We start from the raw sequence: 25309 nt of genomic DNA, 5'->3' as shown, positions 1-25309 counted from the left end.
GTTTTGGAGCCTGAAGTTTCATACTTGAGTGCAATTGGTGCTTTATTGTACTTAAAAGTGCACTAAACTGGACATCTTCTTGGCTGCATATCTTTTGGAAAAATGCAGCAATACACCCACGTGCAGACACTAAACTAGTGTTAAAGACAACTTCTGCTACCTCAAGGGTACGCTAGATCTAGGTTTGTTTTACCTATACAAATCCTTGAGAGCAATCTCCGCCCCATCAATCCTAGGGTTCGTTCTCGCCTTGTTGGTTACGATGATGCAGGTTACTTATTCGATTCATATCAGGCATGTTCTCAAATGGTTACGTCTTTACCATTAGTGATACCATAATATCTTGGACATCCACCAAACAATCCTTAATTGTGACTTCTTTGGACCATGCTGAGATCTTTGCCCTACATGAAGATACTCGTGAATGTTACTGGCTAAGAGGAGTAATGGAACATATTTGAAGCACCTGTTGTCTTTATTTCATCATTGACACCCCTACAACGATTTATGAAGACAACGCAACATGTATCTACTAGATTAAGAAGGGATACATCAAAGAAGAGAACACCAAGCATATTACACCAAAATTCTTCTTTTTACATCAAAAACAAAAGCATCAGAACATTAAAATCAATGAAATCTATACCCAGGACAACCTAGCCAATCTCTTCACAAAGTCATTACCAAAGTCCACATTTTAGAACCTCATCCAAGGAGTTCGTATGTGTAAATTATTTGATCTGAATTGCTTGTAGTTCTCATTTTTGGAAGTTTTGTCAAACTCAGGGAGAGTATCCAAAATGTGGGACCATGATTTTTTGAGCCTGAGAATGATCGGAATGCCCAAAGCCCATGGAGCGTAGTCTAGTTGGATAGGCTTAGGCCTATTAAAGATATTACTTGTCTCCCAAGTAAAGGAAGCCCTAGTTAAAGTCAAATTAAGATATCTTAGGGATTAGGCAATATAATCATGATTCTAGGGAGATTGGATATTTTATCCTAGATTTCCTCCTAGATAGTCTCCCGATTTGATAAAGATTATTTTTCCTACAAGAACTCTCAAGATCCCTATATATACACTAGCCTGGGTATTTATCAAGAGACTTCGATTACTCTTTCTCGGATCTATCTCCCTCTAGGACGATCATTTTATTCTCTACAAGACTACCATAGATATTCACCTACACTTCTATCTCTCTTTTAGACTTCTCTACACATATTCTCTCAATGCCTAACAGAGGCCCTTACGTTGTCGTCCACACGTAGATACATGCATAGAGAACTCATCTCCCAATGCCCCACAATAGGTTATTTATCAAGGATGGTTCACGCCATTCTTTTGTAGAACTACACCCGTGGTTTGATTATCCTTCCTGAAGATATGTAGGCAATCATTTTCGGATTCAACCACACCCCTAATCAACCTCTTCTACCCTCACCGATGATCATGGATAATTTCGACTTGGTTCTCGCCTCCGTCTGTGGAAGTGCGTGAATTTAATTCCAACACAGAAGTATAATCACTTGATCAATGTACTTTTTTTCTCTACGATTATGAGCATTTTTCTCACTGGATTTTTGCTACTAAACTAGGTTTTAACAAGGCACCCCACCTGAGTTGGTCGTACCCTTATGAGGTTTTTCTACTTGCGTCCCATAAACATTTAATGTTGACATTATGCGTACTTCTTACGTTTAGAGAGAGAATGAAAGGAATTCAAGGTTGTACTGCAGCAAGTAAGGGAAATCACTCTCTAAGTGCAAGCAACCTTGAATCCTGGAGATAGTCATCTTCATACAATCTTAGTGGTTCCTCTAAGCTTCCTTTGATCTTCCTCAGTCAATAAAAGCTCTCTAAGAACCCTAGGAAACCCATATCACCTCACTTTGAACATCATGCAATCAAGCAAAGTTCTCTCTCACGCTAAGCCAACAAGCTTCTAGCATCCACGCCACGCTTTGCTTAGGCAAGTCATTATTTGTCCAATTGTGCTGTCTTCGAACCATTAATCGAACCAATCAAGAGAGACACGCTCATCCTTTCGAGGTATCCTTGGACTCGGTATTCAAACTGACTAGGAGAACAAATGGTGTATACCCCAACTCTAGTTCGACCTAAAAATCCCCCAACACATGTTTACCAAAAAGTCACCAAAATAAGAAACCGTATGAATGTTGGATCAAATTGTAGCCATTTTAGTTTTCTTTGAAGTACTATATTCGTCTATTTTCTTCATTTTAATTGGAAGTTCTTTGTGATTTTGAATTTGTCTAACTTTTTATAAAAAGAATATATAACTACATGAATTATAATATAAACTATTCAAATCATCAAGGAAAGTTAAAAGTAAACCACAACAAGGTGCCACCTCTTGTGTCTTAGCACACCAGAAATCAAACTCCTTGTAAGATTTGAGCTCCATATTATGTATATAATATAAATCGATATACAAGAGATATAGATAGGACTTGATGGGCAAACAAACCTTCTCACATCAATTCAGAATTAGTGATCGCCAATCATGGCCTACCAACCATTATCTCCCTCCCCTTTATCCATCCATATTTATTTTTCTACCTTCAACCACCCATCAATATCATATTTTACGATGGTCGTAGAGGATTAAGGGTTTCTACTAATTTATCTTATTTTGTGTCTATTTTAACATATTTTTAGAGTGTGGCAGAAATAGTCAATTTCAGAGACAGAGTTGAGATTTTATCAGGTGGTTTATAACTTTAAGCTAAGCTATAAAAATTATGATATATGATGAATGCAAATCAATAAGGAAAGTGGTAAAATTTTACCATAAACTTGCTTGAATTTTATTTTTCTCTCGTTCGATATTTGATACTTACCCACGTTGAATGAATACCCTGTGAGATTAAGGCCAAACTCAACCAAACTCATACCAACTAATACATGGATCAACTACTGTATGCGGTATTTTGTCGAGTACTTGGAGCACATCGCTGAAATCGGTCCACAGATGTGCAAAGGGCCTGCCAAGAGGAGATGAGTTGGGCATTGACGAGTTATACTCCAATCTCCACCTAGGCTCATTTTTTTCCAACTTGCATCCAATTGTTGGTTACGGTTGAGAATTTTTATTTTTAAACAAACGATATTACTATATTAAGGGAGTGAGAGAGTGTGCTAAACCTCACAATAAGTTAACAATAATGTGGTTCAAAGACACTAACATTTTTTGCCACCGCATATATAATACAAGAACATTTCTTCTTTTGCATAGAAAAAATAATTTTTACCACACTGTCGTAAGGTGAAAATTCCAAAAGGATACTCAGAACTTAAAGAAAACAGAAAAATCGAACAGATGAACAAATCCTAGAACACGAAAAGACAATCCTTCCGTCACGGTTATTTTCAATAACACTACCAACAAGTATATGCAAGCCAAAAAAGAGAACTTAAGGATATGAAAATCATGATGGTGATATGAGTTATAGGCCCTGATCAATCAAGTAGCCTCCCAACCTTTCCACAATCATATTACATTGTCCTGGAGTCAAGGGCTCCTCATATATACCAAAAACAAGAGCTTGGCCGGTTTTCTTCACTGTAACACCACCAGAGCCCTGCAAAGGAAATCGAATCAGATTGAACTTTACTATATTCTGAATGACTCAGTCCATTTAAAAGATCCATCATGTCGATAACACATAGACCAGACAACAAGCAATACATCATAAAGGAATATGAAAAAGGCAATTCGGTGGAAATTAGCTTCAGTGGTTGCAACTGCATATACCTGCATCTGCAAAGTTACGGACCTCATAATTCATAAGGGGTGATGTATTATAAACTAGCACTCAAATTAAACCCTCTTATTGACAATTGTAGTAAAGATGTAAGTAGGGATTGTTCTAGGCCGAGGATTAGGAGGGATTGCTAATCTACTTAAAACTGACTCAAAAACACAAAACTAGGCTTAAAAACACTTAACTAGACTCAAAGAACTCAAAACAAACTAAAGAGACTCAAAACAACACAAAATAATCAAATAGACTCAAACTAGACACTAAAGGTTGATTTGGATGAAAATTGATTTTAACTTGACTCAAAACACTTAAAAACACAAGTTTTGACAGATTCTAACTAATTTGACACAACAAAGTAAAGGGGATTGTGTTTTTGACGAATCTAAAACTTAAACAAACAAATTGCAGAAACTAAGTAAAGGGATACGAATTTGGGTGAATTGATGGGTGATTAGCTAGCTAAAGGGTCCTTCTCCACACGTAACACATGATGCGAGATTTATACGCACACAAATTAAACCCTCTTTTCGTCAAATTGTAGTATATGTATAAGTAGGGATCGTTCTGGACCGGGGATTAGGAGGGATTGTTAATCACTTGGATTTGACTCAAAAACGTAAAATAACAATATGAATGTATTTCTAACTAATCTAACACTTTAAAATAAATGGGGGATTGGTTTTGGATGAATTTAAACTAAAACAGAAACTTGGAATTAAAACAGATTCTAAAAACGAAATTAATGAATTAGAATGATGAACAACTAGTTAGAGGGTTCCTTATCCACACATGAACATAAGCATATAAATTGACTCCCAGTTATGACTTCAACAAACGATGAATGACAATGCTCCAAGTTAATTAGGTTCGCTTAAACTAACTTTCAGATTTCCCTAGATTCATTGGATTGAATGGGATACGCATTACAACCAAATTATTCCTAATCAAAGTCCCTAACCATGGAATACGCATGATAGAGACATTCAACAAAGATCATTAAGTTCAACGGAAATCATAAACATCGACTAGGCATTCATAACTATGGAATACGCATGTTAATCCAGCCTAGGGTTTACTAAACACAATCGTGACTAGCGATCTTTACTACTCATGAATATAAGTTCATAACGATTAGGTGAAATTCCCTTATATCCTAGCATCAAGTTTAGACATGCAAATTAAGTGTCGACCCTCAACCCACATACATAAACAAGTTCTTAATCAAAACAGAAAAGTAACCCACATCTAAAGTTCATGAGTTCATAACTGGAGTAAATCAAATCATAACCAACATATGTCCATGGCTTCAAATTCGCCTCTAACTAAAAAGAAATTAGTTTCACATGTTTAACATAATTGAATAACAAGTTAAATTAAACATGAAAATAGAAACAAGAAAAGAAAGAACAAATGGATGGAAAGTTAGCTACGGGGTTCATCTCCACATATGTTATACTTGCATAATAAAACGATTTCCAATTGCATTTCAATAAATCATTAATTCTCAACGCCCCGGGTCAATTAGGTCCGCTTAAATTAACCGTCAAGTTTTCCTTAAGTTAATGAATTGGATGGGTTAGCGCAACGCAATTCACAACATTCTCCAAAAGTCCTTTACGTGAAAAGCACAATAAAGATACAATCAAAGATCATTAAGCATCATGAAAACTATAAGTGTTGACGAGGCATTCGTTACTATGGAATACGCATGAAACTTATGCCAAGAATTCGTTTAACGCGATTGTTTATAAGCAACCTCCACTACTTGTGAATATAAGTTCGTAACTATTAGGTGAAACTCACTTATATTCTAGCGTCATATTCATGCATGAAAATTAAGCGCGCATTCTTAATAAACATACATAAATAAGTTATCAATCAAACGGTTAAACAAATTGAATCCACAACTTATGAAACGCAATTAGAAGTAATCAAATCAAAATGCAAGCATAAACATATATTTCGAATCCCCCCCTAGCCAAGGGGGGGTTTAGTTTATTATAACTTTGAAATCAAAGAAACACCTAAACATTCCAACAACTCAAACTTGAATTGTATGAACGTTTAGGCACTCTTCTCTTCCATTCCTCATACGTACAAACAAAGAGAATTGAATTTAAACATTGAAATCAAAGAAACACCTGAACATTCCAACAACTCAAACTTGAATTGTATGAACGTTTAGGCCCTCTTCTCTTCCTCTTTATTGAAGCATAAGGTCTAGGGATAATTGGTTTGGGGGATGGAAGTGTGGAATGGAAAAGGAGTGGTGGAGAAGTGGAAGGGGAATGGAGAAATGGTTTTTGGATTATAAGGGGAAGATGGGAAGCTCACGGCTAGGGAATAATGGAAGTGTTTGAGGGGTGTTGTGTTTGAAATGAGATGTTTTTGAATGAATGAATGCAAGGGTATTTATAGGAGTAGTGGAGGGAACATATGGCTATGTCATTTGTAGGTGAAGTAGGTGGATGTTGTAGGTGAAGTAGGTGGATGTTGTAGGTGAAGGTGAAGTAGGTGGATGTTGTAGGTGAAGTACATGTGTTTAAATGGTTGAAATGTGTAGATGATTATGAGTGATAAGTGATAAGTGTATGATATGTTAAGTGATAAGTGAATGATTATGATAAGTGGTAAATGAATGTATGATATGATAAGTGGTGAATGATATGTGGTGAATGATAAGTGGTAGTGTTTAAGTATTTAAAATAGGGAACAAAGCCCTTCCTTGCATGGCAAGGAAGGGAGACACAAGGAAACACACGACAATGTCCTAAGGTTGCTAGGAATGTTGTTTTTGTGTTCTAAAATGCGTAGGAGTTTTCAATGATGCTCAAACATGAGGTCTTTTTAGGATTTAACTTTCCTACTTCAAGTCTTCAATTTCGTCCATCCTTTTGGCTCCAAGCATATGATATCCATTCCAATCTCTAATTTGCTCCAAAAGGCTCCAAAAGGCATCCTTTTGCATACTTTGCCCTTAGAACCTGAAAACACACAAAAGAAGCATAAAGAACTAAAATAACTAAAGAAACATAACGTAAATGTACGAGAACAAGCCATTTAAGTCGCATAAATATGCTCCTATCAAATACCCCCACACTTAGCTTTTGCTAGTCCTCGAGCAAAACAGAAAAACAAAACAAAAAGAACAAAACACAACCTACACCTTCCAACAATCGTATCAGGGACTTCCAATGCACATGACAAATTAAAAATCATTATTCTCACAGATTTGAGCCATCTTTACACTTAAGTACATTCTTACTCATAGTCACCACATACTAGTTCACAATTAAGCATTTAAAACCATGTTTTGAATGTAGTAACATGCCTTAGAGAATTCCCTCAATTTCTTACTAGATGTACTCTCGTTTTTCACACAGATTTTCTGACTACACACCCTACACTAGGTATATGTGAGAAGATTGATGTAAACATGTAGACGAACACTCACATATGTTATAATAAGGAAAGCATTTTCTGGAGTTAATAAGCATGTTTAGATATGATCTCATGAATGGAATGCTACTACTTAGACGCGAGAACCAATGACACCATAAGCCCATACCAAGTTCAAACTCCACAATTGAAATACATAACACTCAATATAGAAGTCAAGGGTTGTAACGGGGCTTGGGGTAATTGGCTAAAAATGAAAGGTAAGGATAACAAACGTTCTTCAAGCAATAGTGAGCAAAGTATTGAATTAGGCACTTAGAATTTCCTTTAGAATGCAGAAGTCAACTTTGATCACCCAAGGGGGAATTACATAGAACTTAGGGCCATATTCATCTTTTTTGGACCCTTTCTTCAACCATCAACGCTCGTGAGTTCATTTTCACTTATTTTCACTCCTTTTCTTTCTTTTCTTCTTCTTTTTCTTCAAAACATACATATAAACTTAAAAAAACAAACTTTTACTCCCCCACACTCATTTTCTTGCATAATGTAACTCAAAAGGAATTCATTTAAGTCATGCTCATTATACTTCAAGAACAAGGGTATAGGAAAGTCCTACTCTAGGCTAGGTAAGGGGTGATGTGGTTAGCAAAGAAAATAGGCTAAACGAGGCTCAACAGGGTTAAAACTAATATATACGAAATATGGGAAGTAAGGCTATTTGGCTATGGTGGCAACTACACAACTTCATCTTGATATATGTTATGCAATTCAATGTCATGCTTTGAATGAAACGGATATAAGTTCTAGCATTTAGTTCTATCATGATACAATTGCATTCTAAGTATCAACCAAGCAAGGAATAATGAGATCATGCAACAACTTTAGAAAACAAAGAATCACAGATTATAACTCTCCAAATAAGGTAACGGCTCGAGTCTCACAGGGTTGTAGCGTTTGTTTGAGTTCCTTCCTTCAAGCATGTTACAAAAATGAATTTTTCTTTTATGATTGCATGTGAAGTCATACATTATAACCATAACCAAGCATATACCAAGAGTAAATCAAACTTTTCTCTATGTTCATAACTCTTTTTAACAGTCATGCAATTACAAACCAAATCCTTATCATTGTGTTGGAAGGTATCCTAAGACACAAACACACAAAAACGACTCAAAACACTCTTTTTAGGCTTTTCAAAACATGTTTTTCAAATTTTTATGTGATTTTCGGAGTTATAAAACAAAACATACTAAAACACTCTAAAACAACTTCAAAACACCTTAAAACAGCAAGGAACAACATTTGAAGTTATGGGTGATAAAATCCCACGAATTTGCATTAACAACATTAGTTACCCCCCCACACTTAAATCAAACATTGTCCTCAATGTTTTAAGCATAGATTCACACAAAACAAAAGTAAACACACAAAAAGCACTTAATCATACTAAACATGGCAGAATGTAAATAACAAAGAGAAGAGTTTAGAGACGCAAATCTGGTTGTGGAATGTAAATTCCATCTTCTCCTTGTTGATTTCATTGAGGCTTGATGTTGTTGATTCCACAGGGGTTCCTCCCATCGTTGATTTTCCTTTGTGCTACTCTTGAACTGGGCAACAGGATTCTTTTGGTCTCCCCCGAAGGTCTGAGCTTACTCCTTTGGTCTGTTTCTTTGTTCAATCTTTCCAATTCGTATTGAAAAGGGTTGGAGGATAACTCAGCCTATGTTTGTCTCCACATGCTTCAATGTATCATTTTCCCTTGCCTTGCTTGCTCCCCATTGCAGAAGTGGTCCCTTCTCTGGAAGTGTGTCAACCGTTGAAGATGACTACTCGAGAGCAACGCTAGGTAAGCAATCAGGAATGGATTCCAGGCAGTCGGTTCCAGAACAGAAGACTGACTCCAAGTGCCTCTGATTGCTTTCGTTTTACTTTGCCATGCGAGTAATAACAAGGACAAAGGAAAGGACAGGGAAAGAGCATGATATGAGATGCTTTTGCTTTAGACTTTGATGATATGAGATACCTTTGCTTTTGAAGAAACGGCGAATGAAGCAGCACATGTATTTGTTGTGGTTGTCTCCACATGCTTCGATCGACCGTTTCCTTCTGCCTTATTTGTACTCCAGGTTTCTGGTATCTTCTTTGGGGGAGAAAAAATTGAGTATTTCAAAAAGCGTTGCTGGGAGAGCGCCCTCAGAGGTGCGGAAGAGTTGGACATTTTCTTCAGGTTTGTCTTGCCCTAAAAGACGAAGGTCGACATATATAGAGATAATATCAAGTGGTGGTACTGTTCTTTTACCCTTGTCGACAAACGTCTCTTCAATTTCTGAGCAAACGGCTCTTCGATTTCTGAACGGACGCCCCTTCGATTTCTGTACAGGCGCCCCTTCGCTTTCTGAACGACACGTGGTAGTGCGGATGCGGCTCTGTCAGAGCTCTTTTGACAAAGTCGCATGCGTTTTCTGAAAAGCAGAGAAAGCGTCGCCGAAATTTACGCTTGTCGGCAAAAGTGTAGCTGCGATGATGACCTCCACGTGAACTTTTGACAAAGTTGAACGCGTTTTCTGAAAAGCAGATAAAGTGCCGTCGAACTTCCGCCGGAAATTCCGGCGTTTTGAATCGGTGGACGCGTCGCCTTGGCTTCTTATAGAGGTGTCGATCATCGCCAACAAACACACTCTGAAGAATTCCCATTCTTGAAAATCGACTCCGACCCTTTGAAATTTAACTCCATCCACCCCTTCTCTTTGAACACTTTTGAAAAATGGCAAACCCATCGAACCTTAGCTTGGAATTGAGCCTTAGCAGTGATACGGGCGCGCCGCGTCAAGGTAACGTATGGCGCCCTTCTTTCTTATCTTCTAACGGTCCTCTTTCAGGTGAAGACTCTGTGATGCAGGACGCCACAACAGCTACAATAGTAGCTAGGAACCTCCTCACTCCAAAAGATAGTAGGCTGCTGTCAGGACGGTCCGATGAGTTGGCCGTTCAAGAGTCCCTCGCACTTAGTGTTCAGTGTGCGAGTTCTGTGTCCAACATGGGCCAACGCCTGCTTGCCCGCTCCCGTCAGGTGGAATCATTGATGGCAGAGGTGGAAAGTCTCAAGCAGGAGATCAAACTGCTTAAGCACGAGAATAGAAGTTTGCACGTGCTTGCCAACAACTATTCGACGGGTATGAAGATGAAGCTTGATGAGCTGCAAGAATCCAATGGTCGGATGCAAAGTGACCGTCAAAGTGACCGTCAAAGGCTTGCGGCTTACTTCCAGAGGCACATTTTTCCTGGCTCGTCCAGCGTTTGGCCAAGTATTGAGGCCTGGAATGCTCTAGCTCCGATGCCTCCTGCTCCGATGCCTTCTGCTCCGATGCCTTCCGCTCTGATGCCTTCTGCTCCGATGCCTCCCGCTTCTATGCCTCCCGCTTCTAGAGTTTTGCCCAGTAGTGGGGCTTCAAGCAAACAACTTCTGTGAAGGCTCCATCTTTCTCCATGTTTAGTATTTTTTTATTTTTTTATTATTATTTTTATTTTTATTTTTATTTTTTATTTTTATGAACATGCTTTGTTTTATTCAGTGCATTGGGTTGCCTCCCAAGAAGCGCTTTCTTTTACGTCTTGCAGCCGGACGAAGAACCCAATCACTCCAGGATATGTTCACGAATCGGATGAGAACTCCGAGCCATAAACTAGTACCTAGAACAAGAAACAAAACAAGATTAAGAATCTGGAATAAAATAAAAACAAACGAAAAATAAAACAATCCAAGAGATTAGCAAATTTTCTAATCCCCGGCAACGGCGCCAAAATTTGATGCGAGATTTATACGCACACAAATTAAACCCTCTTTTCGTCAAATTGTAGTATATGTATAAGTAGGGATCGTTCTGGACCGGGAATTAGGAGGGATTGTTAATCACTTGGATTTGACTCAAAAACGTAAAATAACAATATGAATGTATTTCTAACTAATCTAACACTTTAAAATAAATGGGGGATTGGTTTTGGATGAATTTAAACTAAAACAGAAACTTGGAATTAAAACAGATTCTAAAAACGAAATTAATGAATTAGAATGATGAACAACTAGTTAGAGGGTTCCTTATCCACACATGAACATAAGCATATAAATTGACTCCCAGTTATGACTTCAACAAACGATGAATGACAATGCTCCAAGTTAATTAGGTTCGCTTAAACTAACTTTCAGATTTCCCTAGATTCATTGGATTGAATGGGATACGCATTACAACCAAATTATTCCTAATCAAAGTCCCTAACCATGGAATACGCATGATAGAGACATTCAACAAAGATCATTAAGTTCAACGGAAATCATAAACATCGACTAGGCATTCATAACTATGGAATACGCATGTTAATCCAGCCTAGGGTTTACTAAACACAATCGTGACTAGCGATCTTTACTACTCATGAATATAAGTTCATAACGATTAGGTGAAATTCCCTTATATCCTAGCATCAAGTTTAGACATGCAAATTAAGTGTCGACCCTCAACCCACATACATAAACAAGTTCTTAATCAAAACAGAAAAGTAACCCACATCTAAAGTTCATGAGTTCATAACTGGAGTAAATCAAATCATAACCAACATATGTCCATGGCTTCAAATTCGCCTCTAACTAAAAAGAAATTAGTTTCACATGTTTAACATAATTGAATAACAAGTTAAATTAAACATGAAAATAGAAACAAGAAAAGAAAGAACAAATGGATGGAAAGTTAGCTACGGGGTTCATCTCCACATATGTTATACTTGCATAATAAAACGATTTCCAATTGCATTTCAATAAATCATTAATTCTCAACGCCCCGGGTCAATTAGGTCCGCTTAAATTAACCGTCAAGTTTTCCTTAAGTTAATGAATTGGATGGGTTAGCGCAACGCAATTCACAACATTCTCCAAAAGTCCTTTACGTGAAAAGCACAATAAAGATACAATCAAAGATCATTAAGCATCATGAAAACTATAAGTGTTGACGAGGCATTCGTTACTATGGAATACGCATGAAACTTATGCCAAGAATTCGTTTAACGCGATTGTTTATAAGCAACCTCCACTACTTGTGAATATAAGTTCGTAACTATTAGGTGAAACTCACTTATATTCTAGCGTCATATTCATGCATGAAAATTAAGCGCGCATTCTTAATAAACATACATAAATAAGTTATCAATCAAACGGTTAAACAAATTGAATCCACAACTTATGAAACGCAATTAGAAGTAATCAAATCAAAATGCAAGCATAAACATATATTTCGAATCCCCCCCTAGCCAAGGGGGGGTTTAGTTTATTATAACTTTGAAATCAAAGAAACACCTAAACATTCCAACAACTCAAACTTGAATTGTATGAACGTTTAGGCACTCTTCTCTTCCATTCCTCATACGTACAAACAAAGAGAATTGAATTTAAACATTGAAATCAAAGAAACACCTGAACATTCCAACAACTCAAACTTGAATTGTATGAACGTTTAGGCCCTCTTCTCTTCCTCTTTATTGAAGCATAAGGTCTAGGGATAATTGGTTTGGGGGATGGAAGTGTGGAATGGAAAAGGAGTGGTGGAGAAGTGGAAGGGGAATGGAGAAATGGTTTTTGGATTATAAGGGGAAGATGGGAAGCTCACGGCTAGGGAATAATGGAAGTGTTTGAGGGGTGTTGTGTTTGAAATGAGATGTTTTTGAATGAATGAATGCAAGGGTATTTATAGGAGTAGTGGAGGGAACATATGGCTATGTCATTTGTAGGTGAAGTAGGTGGATGTTGTAGGTGAAGTAGGTGGATGTTGTAGGTGAAGGTGAAGTAGGTGGATGTTGTAGGTGAAGTACATGTGTTTAAATGGTTGAAATGTGTAGATGATTATGAGTGATAAGTGATAAGTGTATGATATGTTAAGTGATAAGTGAATGATTATGATAAGTGGTAAATGAATGTATGATATGATAAGTGGTGAATGATATGTGGTGAATGATAAGTGGTAGTGTTTAAGTATTTAAAATAGGGAACAAAGCCCTTCCTTGCATGGCAAGGAAGGGAGACACAAGGAAACACACGACAATGTCCTAAGGTTGCTAGGAATGTTGTTTTTGTGTTCTAAAATGCGTAGGAGTTTTCAATGATGCTCAAACATGAGGTCTTTTTAGGATTTAACTTTCCTACTTCAAGTCTTCAATTTCGTCCATCCTTTTGGCTCCAAGCATATGATATCCATTCCAATCTCTAATTTGCTCCAAAAGGCTCCAAAAGGCATCCTTTTGCATACTTTGCCCTTAGAACCTGAAAACACACAAAAGAAGCATAAAGAACTAAAATAACTAAAGAAACATAACGTAAATGTACGAGAACAAGCCATTTAAGTCGCATAAATATGCTCCTATCAACACACTTGCATACAAATCGATTTCCAGTTGCTTTTCCCATAAACCATGAACCTCAACGCTCCAGATTAACCGTGAACAACACTAATTAACCCTCAGATTTTCCTTAAGTCATTGAATTGGATGGACAACACATCGGCAACCAAATTATTCTTCAATAGTTCCCTACATGAACAGCATAATAGAGATACAATCAAAGATCATTAAGCTTTGTGAAAATCATAAGCATTAACAAGGCATTTGTAACTATGAACAGCATGATACTCCTACCAAGAATTTACTTAACACGATTGTGACTAGCAACCTCCACTACTTGCAAATATAAGTTCATAATGATTAAGTGAAACTTCCTTATATTCTAGCATCAAATTCATGCATGCAAACTAAGCGGGCCCTCTTAATCAACATACAAGATAAGTTATCAATCAAACAGTTAAGTGAATTGCATTCACGATTTATGAAATCACAACTGGAAGTAATCAATTCATATTGCAAATATGTTCATGGCTTTGAATTCTCCTCTAGCTAAAACGAGTTTAGCACCTCTGCAATTAAACAAAGAAAACTTTAATTAAACATTGAAAACAAAAGATTGAATACACCTAGAAATGCTCCAACAATGCAATAAATCTTGAATGGTAGGTACGACTCTAAGCTATCCTCTCCTTCCTTGCAAAATTGTGGCACAAGGGTGGTTGTGGCTGAAATTGGGTTATTGTGTATTAGGGATGGGTGGTGCGGAATTGTGTTGAAGGATGACTGGCTGAATGAATGAATGGTTAGGGATTTGCGGCAAGAACATATATATAAAGACAAGGCATTAATTAAATGTTTTGGGAAAGATTTGGACTCCAAATCCTCAAGGAAAAAGGCTAATTAAATCAGAATCCAAGAGAGAAAAGGGTAACAAGGGTGTGGCAAGGAAAAGACAAGGGGAAAGGTGGTGCCTTGCACGGCAAGGGAAAGGGAAAGGGAAAATTGGTGTGGCAAGGAATGGGAAATAGGACTAGGTCTTCTAGAATCATTATTTAAGTGTCCTAAAATAATTAGGGATCCTCCTTGCTGCTGGAACTCTAGGTAGTGAAGGATTAGGATTAACTTAGTCAAAATAAGGAAGTTTGACTCATGTTTCCTTCTTTCTTGCTAATTCCTTATCTTCCAAGTCTTGAATTAATTTCTTCAACTCTTTAGCATATTCCTAGCCTTCTTGAACTTCAATTTCATCCATCCACCTTGCTCCATGCATGAGCTATCTATTCCAAGTCCAAAACTGCTCCAAATTGCCTTTTCTTGCCACTTTAGTCAATTGAACCTACAAACACACAAAAATAGCTTAAATTACTATAATAACTAGAAACTAACTACATAAATGCCAAGAAACAAGCTAACTATGTCGCATAAATATGCTCCTATCAAGGGGCATTCTGTTGTTGGGAATAGTTTGTTACTAAACTAGCACATGAGACAAATCATATGCAATTAGGCAACCATGTGTTTTTGTACTTTAGCTATGTGAGACTATTGTCAACGACGACTGTGGGACTCTTGAAGCTCAAGCTCTATTATAGAACAAGGAACCCAAAAGGAAATTTGAATACACAAAAGAGGAAATTTAAGGCGATTCACCGGTATAACTCTTGACGATCTATTACTATTCTTTTAAGGACATACTATTATCTAAAGTCCTTTAATTAGGAGCAGATGAGAAGGCAAAATGTTGACTACAACATGAAGAAACTTCAACAGATGGAATCGATGGTGAACAATTTTATAAGTCAAAAAGCTAAAACAATAGATGGTGAACAGTTTTAGAATCTATTGCATGATTTTGATATGTAATTAGATAGTATCTGTTACATTAAGCTCGAACTTAGGATCATTTCTACAAGCTTTCATTCTGCCTAAAAGCACACATGGTGAAGATTAAGTAGTTCATATGTGAATTAATTTATTTATGCTTCACAACAAGATCCATCACTTGAACATAAATTGTCCACATTTCATGTTCACTTGTCATTTGAGAAAGCAATCATAATCTTAGACGTGATTTCATGAACATGTAGGGTTCTTAGAGGTTACATTAGATAATGCATTGTCTTAGTCATTTCTTTATTCGTTAAAAAATTACTATTTACTTGTTTCTTCTTCTTCTTCTTCTTCTTCTTCTTCTTCTTCTTCTTCTTCTTATTATTATTATTATTATTATTATTATTATTATTATTATTATTATTATTATTATTACGAAATTGAGACCTGAAACCTTTTGCAGACATTGTGTTAGTCATGGACTGAAATCCTAATCAAGTAAAACACTTTCGAAGGGGAATTTTCTCGAAATGATCATTTTCATCTAAAACAAATATACCTAACTTGAATTACTCCAAAATGAATTCAAACAATGTTATCAATGACCTATTAGTATATGATGAAGGAAAGGAGCAACATAAACAAACCTTGCCACGAATAACAGCTCCGTTCTCGCCCTTAATAACCACGTTCGTTGTTCCACCAAGGTGCAATTGGGTTAGAGCAAGAGACCCGGGCTCGTCGAAATCTTTCATTATTGCCGTAATTTCTTCTGGCTTAAACTGCACATAAATAATGAAACAAGCAAACCAATCTGTCTCCATCACTCACTACCTACAATAGCAGAGAACTTTTTCTCAGCAACCAAACAGAAAGTATGAATCATAATTCACAAACTATATCGATCAATCACTGAAAAAACAAAAACAAAAATTGATTCTTATCAGAATCTCAATTGAAATGTCAAAATTAGTATCCATTAGTTTTACAAGTCCTCACATCTGCAATCCAATTACTTCACTTTTCCGTGAAAATTGAAAATTTTCTGAGGAACCAAACCGAGCTATGTGCACAGATCAAATGAAGAAACGAAAACGAAAAGTAATCGGAGAGAGGAAAGAAAAGAAGGAGGGAGAACCTTAGGAAAGGTGGAGCTCTAGGCCCACACACTACAGTGGTGACCGAGGATGGCCGCGACGGTCAGGTGGTGGCCGTTAATGTCGCACATCAAGTGATCGTAGACATACGCCTGCCACAACATTTTCTGATTCAATCGTGATCGTCGAATTTATATCTTATAAAATTTGATAAATTTTTTGCAAATTTTCTCCTACTCCTGGTTCGTAGGAAGGAGGTATGCATGCACACGCGGAGTCAACCTGAAACTTGAAAGAGAAAAAGAAGAGGAATTTGGTGGGCCCTACTGCATCTCGGTGTAAACATATGCACGTTGGTGTTGGGAAGGTGCTCTTCTCAGCCGTTGGATAAGAACGTGATTGATTGAGTGCTTTTTTCGTTGAACGAAATTGATTGGGTGCCTTAAAAGTCCTGCTACTGCATATAGTTGGGCGGTACATCAATTTGGTATGGACCAAACCGGCCGATCAGAATAAGAATGGCCCGTTTATTATTATTTTTCAAGGAAAGTCTAATGGTCCAAAATCTAACCGATTCATATGATAAATTGGTTCGCTTGTTGTATTATGAATTTAGTGAGGGAAGAAAGAGGGAGATCGGCTAGAAAGAAGAAAGAGAGAGAAGAGTTTGAGGAATTTGTGCTTTTATTTGTACTAAAAATGGAGAGAGAAACTCTTTCTAAGTAACACAAGTTGCACAAGGAAAGTCTACATCTCATAAGATTCATATACTTAATCTACTAGAATTTACGCAGTCACACTTCTAATGGAGTTATGACTGCAACACTTCCCCTTAAGTGTGTAAATACTCAAATAAGTTGCACATCAGGTCTTCATGTGATGGTATATAAATACTTGATGAAGTCGCCTCTTCTAGTCAACACAATGAGCCAATGCGAGTCTAAAAAATAAATAAAAGAATACATAAGTAGTTAAACTCCGAAAACCTGGTAATGTTAAAGCTCAAGGTAGGATAAAACTCATAGTCTAAGAAGAAAAGTGACAAATTGCATTAAGTCAAAACTAGACGTCTTCACAACGCAAGTAAAATGCACACAAGCGTATGACCAGCCCTTAACAGATGCCTCGTCAAAATCTGATTAGATAGGAGAAATTTTTGAAAAAGAGTACATTAAGGTCAAGTGACTATACTTCTAGTAATTCTTCATCTATTTGACAAAACTTTCAATTGAGAACTACAAACATTGCAAATGAGATAATTTCTCATGTTTGGCTTCAGCAATGACTTCATGAAGAGATTGGCAAGGTTGTCTTGGGATCAGGTTTGTTTGACTTCAATCTCCAAAGGCTTTGTTGATGTGATGAAGGCACAATATTCTTGGTGTTGACTTTGTTGATATATCATGCCTTAGTCTAGTTGATACATGCGACATTCTCTTCATAGATCGTCATTAAAACTTAGGGATGGATGAAAACCACAGGTACTTCGAATATGCTCAACGTAAGCTCTCAAACATATCTCTCAAGTGTGATGTAATAAGGTGCAATAAGCTTGGAACGATTCAAAGATGTTGCAACTAAGGTCTATTTCATGGACTTTTAAGATATTATTGTGTCCCTAACAATAAAAACATAACCATTTGCAAACGTGCCTTGTATGGGTTTGATAAGTAACATGCGTCAACATAATAAATAAGGCAAGCATTATTCTAAGGATCAAGAGGTTGGATCTGCTCGGGATGCGTAGGGATAAGCCTAAATTCGTAGTAACTTTATGCTAGTAGAAAACGTCTTTAATGCAATTCGTTGTATGTAGGCACAATGTTGTATATTGTCAATAGATCAACTCAACATGAAAAAGATGTGCTGCCTAATGTAATGAGCAAACTACAACAAAGTACAACGTGGAACTTAGATATGGAACTTCGGGTTCCACAACCTCTTCAAGGGTCTCATTTACATCTAGTGTATGGATGATCAAGGGCATACTTAAAATGTAACACCTTAAGGGTGTGGCTCGACTTATGGACTAGAATATTGTCAAAGCAATGCTCAAACTTCAGGTCAAGGCATAAATATATTTTCCTAAGATCATTCATCTCAAAATCCGTCTTCATATGCGAGGCAATTTTCTCAAGCTCTTCTAAAGTTTTAGTAAGATTTATGTTATCGACAAAAACTACGACTCTAGCAATTTGGAATACTTCATAGTTAACACGCAAATGCTTAATGTAATTTCATATCCCTAATTGATCAAATAATCACTTAGACCTGTATAGCACACCCGCCTGGATTGCTTCAATCCGTAAAGTGAACACCTTATTTGAATTGAGAAAGTGTATTCTTTGGAAATTTACACATAAATTTCCATATTATATCCCTATGAAGAAATGCTTTGACCGCTACAATCAATCACATGGCGTTTGAGAGAAAACTTGTGCCATAAGGCGTGCAATCCATCGCACTATTTCTTTAGTCTCATTACGCTTCCTTTCTCACTTGTAACACGATATGGTTATTATTTATCTCAATAATCTGATATTCTCTACAACACATATATTATCTCTGTGAGTACAATGCCCTATGAGGGCTTTGCAATGAATCAATGAAGGAACAAATGAGGCTCTTAGATCTCTCTAATCTACCACAACTGAAGATATATCTCCCTTATACTTTCCCTACGCCTAACACAGACTCATCTTGCATATACGTGATCGTCTACACATATACACAATCATGGAAAACACATCTCCTTAACAACTACTATAGTCTATTTTTCAAGGATGGTTCAAAATGTATTGCACACATCACACCATTCTTCGTTAGAACTACATCAATGGTTTGATTCTCCTTTCCAAAGATATGTAGGCAGTTTAATTTGGATTCAAGCACCCCCAATCAACGTCATTCTCGCCTCACTAAGATCTTGGGCAATTTCGACTGGATGTTGCCCTCATCCGTGGATGTGCGCAATTCTAGTCAATCCAACAATTCACAAATGCTTCATAAAATATGAATGAATAAAACAACTCGAAAGCCCATCCGATGAGTGAACAACCTTATTCCAAACCATGGTAGCATTCCAAGAGATAGATACTTTTGATTATTTAATTATATACTTGATTAAATGTGACTGGACAAAAAAAACCCAAAACTGGGACTAATCTTTTCAGATCTTCACACGCCTTTGTTTGTTCTTCTTACACCATTCACTGCGGTACAGGGAATGCCTTAAATTCCCAAATACTGCACAACCTTTGTAACTATGCAAACATCGCCATAGTCTAACTTACTCAAAATGTTAGTGTTAAAGTAGTCTCTTATAGCCCATTCCGTTGTGTTTGATAGCAGTTTAGGAGGCTTGAGTTTTATTAAGCGCTGTTATGATAGAAAGGTTACAGATACAGGGAAATGGGCCCCTAATCTGGAAGTCCAGCGCATCATCCAGCCTCTGGAAAGATTAAACAATCTAAGAGTTGTGGGTCATAACATTCAAAACAGGGTTTACGTCATAAGATGGAATGATTGAAAGGGCGATATGAAAATCAGTCGATTGGTGGCTTTGAACTCCAACCCTTAATATAATTACTTCTATGCCAGACTAACGTACTAAGTCAAGTATGTTTTGTGGCACCATGTGTCTAATCAAGTCTAAAAAGGCATCCAGGCTAGGAAATCCTTAAGAAGAATTTTATTCTAACAGAGTTTGTAGACTTGGAAGTGCCTTAGCCTAGTTAGCTAAGTGTAAACTGATTAGAAATGCTCAGGTTCAACGCATAAAGTGACAAAAGAATTTTAAAGGTGTTTCTGACCCATATGCAAGCGACCAAGTCCTAAATAACTTTCGTTTAAGATTCACGAGCGATGGACACGCAATTTAAACTGAGAAGGAAACATTTTTATTGGTGACACGTTGCGACAAATTCTCATAACCAGAATGGGGCAAGGTGAAAGAACAAACAAAATCAAAGTCATGCTTGATGAAAAAAGATTAAACTGAAACAAAAATCTGGAGAACATTCCAGATACTTGTCCATTTCTCATCCTTAATCCCATCAATTCTAGGAAGTTAGGAGCAAATAGTTTTTCATGGGTCTTAAACTTGGTATTGGAGTAGGGTAGTATTCCGACTATCGCAGTACAAATCTTTACAAACACTAAGTTTAGGAGGTAACATTTTTCCGAATCAATGTTACCAAAGGGTGCTTTGAGTTTTTGATAGGAGCATATTTATGAGACTTTGTTAGCTTATTTCCTTGCATTTACTTACTTAGTTTCAATTTATTATAGTGATTTAAGCTATTTTCGTGTGTTTGTAGGTCCAATTAGCTAAAGTGGCAAGAAAAGGCAATTTGGAGCATTTTAGAGCAATTTTGGGCTTGGAATGGATAGCACATGCATGGAGTAAGGTGGATGGACGAATTTGAAATAAAGGCTAAGAATATGCTAAAGAGATGGAAGAATTAATTCAAGACAAAGAAGATATGGAGCCCAGCAAGAAAGAAGGAAATAAGAGCCAAACTACCTTATTTTGTCCTAGTCAATCCTAATCCTTCTCTACCTAAGTTCCAACTGTTAGGGGGGTCCCTAATTAATTTAGGACACCTAAATATATGTTTCTAGAAGTCCTAATCCCATTCCTAAAGGGAGCCGCTCCTTTTCCCTTCTAGAACACCTTTTCCCTTGTGATGCGGGATTTATACGCGCACAAATTAAACCCTCTTTTTATCAATTGTAGTAAGTATGTAAGTAGGGATCGTTCTGGACCGGGGATTAGGAGGGATTGTTAATCACTTGGAATTGACTCAAAAACGTAAAAACACAATATAAAACACTATACTAGACTCAAAGAATGCAAAACTAAACTTTAAAACACTAAAACAAACCGAAAGACTCAAACAACACCCAAAACACTCAAAACTGCCTAAAAAACACTTTCTGGGCAGTTTTGAGCACTTTGAGTACTTTGGACGAATTTTGGAAATAAATTGATTCAAAACACTTAGAAACACAAACTAAGACACTTTCTAACTAATTTGGACAATAAAGTAAAGGGGGATTGAGGTTTTGGACAAAATTAAACTAAATGCACAGATTGTAAATCAAAACAGATTGTAAAAACGAAATTGATGAAATGGAAGGAATGGATGATAGAATAGCTAAGGGGTTCATCTCCACACATGTTACACTTGCATAATAAAATGATTTCCAATTGCATTTCAATAAACCATGAATTCTCAACGCTCCAAGTTAATTAGGTCCTCTTAAATTAACTTTCAAATCTTCCTAACGTTATTGAATTGGATGATTGCATACGACAACCCAAAACATTCCCCACAAGTCCCCTACATGATTGCATAATAGAGATACAAGCAAGAATCATTACGCTCTATGAAAATTATAAGTGTTGACGAGGCATTCGTTACTATGGAATACGCATGAAACTTGTGCCAAGAATTCGTTTAACGCGATTGTTTATAAGCAATCTCCACTACTTGTGAATATAAGTTCGTAACTATTAGGTGAAACTCACTTATATTCTAGCGTCATATTCATGCATGAAAATTAAGTGTGCACTCTCAATAAACATACATAAATAAGTTATCAATCAAACAGTTAAACGAATTGAATCCACAACTTATGAAACGCAATTAGAAGTAATCAAATCAAAATGCAAGCATAAACATATATTTCGAATCCCCCCCTAGCCAAAGGGGGTTTAGTTCCTCATAACTTTGAAATCAAAGAAACACCTAAACATTCCAACAACTCAAACTTGAATTGTATGAACGTTTAGGCACTCTTCTCTTCCATTCCTCATACGTACAAAACAAAGAGAATTGAATTTAAACTTTGAAATCAAAGAAACACCTAAACATTCCAACAACTCAAACTTGAATTGTATGAACTTTTAGGCACTCTTCTCTTCCTCGTTGTTGTATCACAAGGTCTAAGGTGAGTTTTGGTGGTGTGAATGGTTTGGGGAGTGGTGGAAATGGAAGGTTTTCTGAATATGGACGAGTAAAGTGTTTTGGTGGCTGCTGCAAGGGTGTGGAGAGGTTTTGACGAATTTCTGGAATATGGAAGAGTGTATGAATGAGTATTTCTGAATATGGGAATGTGGGATGAATTGAGGTGTGAATGAGTGTGAATGAATGTTGTGTGAAGTGTGTATGGTTTTTATAGGGAGATGAATGGATGGGTGAGGGAACATGACAGCTAGGTTAAGTGAATGCATGTGCAAAACAGCTAGGATGGCTGAAATTGTAAGGGGAATGCATGTGCAATGTTGGAAATCTGATGGGAGAAAGGTGGATGCATGTGTTGGCTGATTTAAAGAATGTGAGGGAATGATGAAAGGGGAAACATGACAGCTAGGATGAATGCATGTGGAGTGCATGTGCAATGTTTTAAAGGATGGAATGCATGTGAATATGCTAGAAATCTGATGGGAATGAATGATTAAATGTGAATGGCTGATTAGAATCTAGGGTGCATGTGGGTTAGAAATGCATGTGGGTGAATGTTTGAATGATTAAAGGGGAAACATGACAGCTAGGTTGGTTGGTGGCTGCCATGGAGGTGTGGAATGATGGAATTGCACAAGGGGAATGCATGTGCACGGTTTTGGTGTGGAGAAATGATTATGGATGCATGTGTTGAATGATTTCTTGGTGAGGGATGTGGAGTGGCTGGAATGATGAAAGAATAAAGGGTGCATGTGGGTTAATTAATTAAAGGGAGTGCATGTGCAATGTTGTTGTTGGTGCAATGATGGAGGAACAAGTGCATGTGGCTGAAATGTGGAAGGTGTGTGGCTACTTCAAGTAGGAATCCTTGTGACATCAACTCTTCAATTTCGTCCATTCCTTTTGCTCCAAGTATAAGTTATCCCTTCCAAGTCCAATTTTGCTCCAAAATGCTCCAAAATGCATCTTTTTCCTTTCTTAGCCACATGAACCTAAAAACACACGAAAATGGCTTAAACACCAAAAACAACTATGAATTAACAATATAAATGCACGAAAACAAGCTAAGTAAGTCGCCTAAATATGCTCCTATCACCTTGCCGCAAATCACTTTCCCTTTCTCTCTAGGTCCTGCCATATATTTCCTTCCCTTTCCCTCTTGGATTTTGACATTTAATTACCCTTTTTCCTTGAGGATTTGGGGAGCAAATCTTTCCTAATATTATTTAATTAATGTCGTGCCTTCTTTTCTTATTTTTAGTTTTCTGCGGCACATAAGGGAGAGAACCATACAACCATTCATTCATTCAGCCATCCATCACACAATTCCGCACCAACCACTCATCCCTATTCCTGACCACAATTTTGCACCACCCCATCCACAACACACAATAACCCAATTTCAGAGAAAAACCCCTTGTGACGCAGCTTTGCAAGGAAAAATGAGAGGATACCCTTGGAGCCATGCCTGCCATTCAAGTTTTGGATTGTTGGAACGTTCTTAGGTGTATTCTATCTTTTGTTTTCAATGTTTAATTTAAGTTATCTTTGTTTAAGTGTGAACATGGGGAACTAATTTCGTTTTGGCTAGAGGAGAATTCAAAGCCATGAACATATATGTGATATGAATTGATTTCATCCAATTATTGTTTCATAAATCGTGAATGCAATTTGCTTAACTGCTTGATTGATAACTTATTCTTGTATGTTGATTAAGGATGCATACTTAGTTTGCATTCATGAATTTGATGCTAAAATATAAGGGATTTTCACATAATCGTTATGAACTTATATTTGCAAGTAGTGAAGGTTGCTAGTCAGGATTGTTTTAAGTAAATTCCTGGCAAGAGTATCATGCTTTTTATAGTTACAAATGTCATGTCAATGCTTATGATTTCCATAGAACTTAATGATCTTTGATATGTATCTCTATCATGATGTTCATATAGGGAACTTGATAAGAATAATTTGATTGCGTCGCTGAGTCCAATTCAATAAGATTAGGGAAATCTGATGGTTAATTTGTGCAGTTCACGATTAACTTGGGGCATTGTCATTCATGGTTTATCGGAATAATAATTGGAAATCGATTTGTATGCATATGTGTCATGTGTGGAGAAGAACCCTCTAGCTAGCCTATCAACCATCCATTCACCTAAATTCATATCAATTTACTTAGTTTCTGGAAGTTTGCTTGTTAAGTTTAAATTCATCAAAACAAATCCCCCTTTAAATATTTTGTGTTTATTTAGTTAGAACCTGTTTAAATTTGTTTCTTTTAGTGTTTTGAGTTAAAGTTAAGTTAGAATTCGTCCAAAATCACCCTTAGTTTTTGTTTTGAGTCAATTTGCTAGTTTTGTCCTGTTTTGACTCACTTTAGTTTGTTTTGAGTTATTAGAATCTAGTTGTCTATTTTTTAGTCTAGTTTAGTGTAATTGAGTCTAATTTGAGTAGATTAGCAATCCCTCCTAATCCCTGGCCTAGAACGATCCCTACTTATTCATACTACAATTGTCAACAAGAGGGTTTAATTTGTGTGCTATTATATATCACATCAGCTTTGTCCCAAGTCTACAAGCTTATTCGTTTTTCGCTTTGTTACTCATTTCTCCAAAGTTGGTTTACTTTGGAAAGATTGTCAGGTTAAACTATAGTCTGCGATAAGGAAACAAAGGATTAAAATTTGCAAGTGTTTTACTCTAACAGGCTTGATGAGTTAAGTAAAATACATGTAGCAAAAACTTTTCTAAAGTACCTAAGTCCTTCTAGGAATATATAGGCGCATTCCACCTCGCATCAAGTCCTTCTAGGAATATATAGGTGCATTCCACCTCGCATCCAACTTTT

General features: G+C 36.8%; 1 pseudogene; it reads right to left on the bottom strand.

The window, feature by feature from the left end:
* Positions 1-3465: 3465 nt before the first annotated feature.
* Positions 3466-16657, bottom strand: LOC137718840 (profilin-like; annotated as a pseudogene).
* Positions 16658-25309: the final 8652 nt, after the last annotated feature.

Source organism: Pyrus communis, chromosome 15, assembly GCF_963583255.1.
Source record: "Pyrus communis chromosome 15, drPyrComm1.1, whole genome shotgun sequence".
Classification (NCBI taxonomy): Eukaryota; Viridiplantae; Streptophyta; class Magnoliopsida; order Rosales; family Rosaceae; genus Pyrus; species Pyrus communis.
This window is presented reverse-complemented; position numbering and strand designations above follow the sequence as displayed.